Below are 2,889 nucleotides of genomic sequence, written 5' to 3'. Positions count from 1 at the left end.
AATTCTGCACCGTGCGTACGATAACGTCATGGCTGAGATGGAATCATTAAAAGCCAAAAGGAAGGGGACATCTTCTTTATCCCACGAAGACGCCAACTTGGAATCCGTTAACGAGCTTCAAAGCCCGCCAAGGATTCGAACAAGAGGATGTCCAAAAAATAGGCTAGGTTCAAAGTTAGACAAACAGATCGCAAATGCCACAAAGAAGAAGAAAACGAAAGTTTTAAGCGAGGTAAAAGTAATGTTCTTTAAATTTGTGGTGATTGAGTTTATTTTTCTCATTAATAGTTTAGCTAATATGTGAGTTTCTTATATTCAGATAAACTTGTTTGATGCCGCATCAGTGGTGCATTCAAATTCCAGCCAATATCAAGGACATGTTATGAATTATCAGTTCAGGGTACCAGGAGCAGGGGATAACTCTTTGGCTGTATAGTTACAGAATATGGGTGTAAAAGCACTGTTCTTTTGGATGTATTTTTCTGAATTTTCTTGTGATTCACATTTTACATATAGATACATATATATAATATTAGGGTTCAGGGTTTTAGGGTTTACAGGTTAAGGGTAAGGGTTTAGGTTTTAAGTGTTTAGGGTTCAGGGGGGGATAGATTTCAGGGTGTATATTCAACTTTGGTTAGGTGTAAAAAATCGCAGGTTATGAGTGTATATTTGATTTGATGTTTTTCTTCATATTATAGTACCTGTAATTCATACATTTTGAATACAGCACAGACAGTTTAACAGCACAGACAGTTTAACTATGGAAAAAAAATTTCATTGAACAGAAGTTGTTTATAAATGGCAAATTTTTACAGCATTTGTTCAATTTACAAACTAGCTAGCAGTCAGATTACTCAGTTTCTACATCAGTAGAATTTATCTGACAAAATGGACTCAATAAGACTGACGATGGCTTGGACAATCTTATTGCATTACTCGCTCTAATTGCTTGATCTCTCTCTTTATTCATTTCACTGAATAGTATCCGCGAAGCATATTCTACTCTATAGTGGTCCACCTCCTCCTACAATTAAAAAGTATATTCTGTTTAAACAACAATATTAATTCCAGTAAAGTAATACAGAGTTATATAGTTTTAAAGACAGTTACCTGTGGCCAATTATCCCATTCATACTTCGCCCTTTTAATGTTTTCCGGCTCAATTAACTCAAGCCACTTCATAACGTAAATAGCACAGTCATAGCTAAAAACGAAGAAAATAAATTACAAATCTCATTTAGGAAAGTTTAATGTTCAGAGTCACAATTTTATACCTTGATTTTTGGCCTGAGCTTTTAACGTATGTTGCTTTAATTTCCAACTCATTCTCCTTTTTCTTCAGAGGTGCCCCGCCGGTGTATGCTCTAATTCTTGAAATTACATATCCCTTAAAAAACAAACCAAATCAGTAATACACCCGAATGAAATACCCTCAAAAGAGAACATACTTACACCCAAATCAAAACATATATACACCTTATATTGAATTGAAATACACCTATCTATTAAAATAAAGAACACAGAGCCAACTTACAGTGAATTTATTAAGCTGCTTTCTCCCATTGCTTGGAGCTTTCTTGTGTAGCGGGTCAAGTATATAAAATCTCCCATTTGTTGTATCAATCACCCATAACCACCAATGGCCCGAGTAGCAAACAGGCGCAAAAATCTGAAGGATTGCCACATTTCAACAGTGTGTTATTTTATTTGGCATATAAGTAAAGAACGGTACTAACCAATTTTACAAATGAAAACTCACATATCGATGTGAAGCTAATTTTTTTCCATCTATGAAGGGAATAAACATTGGGTAGTCTTCCACCTTGAATTCTTTATTGATTTTAGGTGATATGAATTTTCCGTTTGGGTGCTTCGAAACGGCCATGCTCTGCAACAATTGTGAAACAACAAATGAAATACTGAAAATATAATACTTTAAATAAACCCAAATAACTACACAACTTACACCCAATTGAACGTAAAAAATACACCCCAATGAATACAAAAACAGACCCGTTGATCAGAGAATATACACCCTAAGGAATACAGAAAATACAGCCAAAATTCGTAGAAGTAACACTTACCACAATATCAGGGGGGAGACAGTATACTTGTTCTCGAAACCTTTTATCATTTTTCTGGTTGAGGATGAGGCACATGGCAGATACAATCTAGAAATATATGCCGAAATCAATTTACATTAATAAACAATGCATTTAACTTTGGTGTTAAAACATTAATGTTATTCTAATATTACCTCAGATTCTATATAAGTTCCTGCCTGGAGCGATGCAAGGTGCATTCTATTCAAAATGTATTTGTCTTGGGCAATCAGAGTGCACAGGTTATCAAACTCGTTAGTACTGTCATCTGCGTATGTCTTCACTCGCGTCGCCCAGATGTAGCACTTCACTTTCATATCATCCGTATTCTGATTTATTCCCGCAGGAGTTTCAAACTTCCCAGAACTTTCTCCGCCAGTCTCCTTTTGAATTTGTGGACTTTTACTTTCTTCTTTCGCCTCACTGCTTGCTATTTTTTGTACCAAATCCTCTAGTTGTTCCAGCAAATTTGCAGTTTCTAGAGTTTTTGACCTGTCTGCCTCCTGCGTGACGCTCCCTCCTACGTTGCTGCTTCTTCTTGGCTTGAATCAGTGAAGCCCGGGCTGAATGATGGCATTGGATCTGTTTTAGGAACATACGACGCTGTCCGTGCCATCATCATCAACGCAGCAGCGTCTTCTTCGGCTGGATAACTGCATGATCATGTATAACGTATTGTAAGAGTAAGAATATACGGATGATAAGCAAAGATTGATTTTAGTCTGATGAACTTACCTTTTAGATGGAGCTGGGGGAAGCGTGGGTGTGCTTTCTTCAAGTTTTT

The 2,889-nt window shown here is 36.5% G+C and overlaps 1 long non-coding RNA gene across 1 annotated transcript; it reads right to left on the bottom strand.

Moving 5' to 3' along the window:
• On the bottom strand, window positions 933-1,294 carry LOC107641770. Its single transcript, XR_001620419.2, has 3 exons — window positions 1,278-1,294; window positions 1,114-1,207; window positions 933-1,027 (listed from the first exon to the last, which is right to left on the bottom strand). It is a non-coding gene; the product is annotated as an uncharacterized LOC107641770 (long non-coding RNA).

The sequence above is a fragment of the Arachis ipaensis genome, chromosome B05, assembly GCF_000816755.2.
Source record: "Arachis ipaensis cultivar K30076 chromosome B05, Araip1.1, whole genome shotgun sequence".
NCBI lineage: Eukaryota > Viridiplantae > Streptophyta > Magnoliopsida > Fabales > Fabaceae > Arachis > Arachis ipaensis.
The sequence above is the reverse complement of the archived record's forward strand: the minus strand, read 5'-3'. Positions and strand labels throughout refer to the sequence as shown.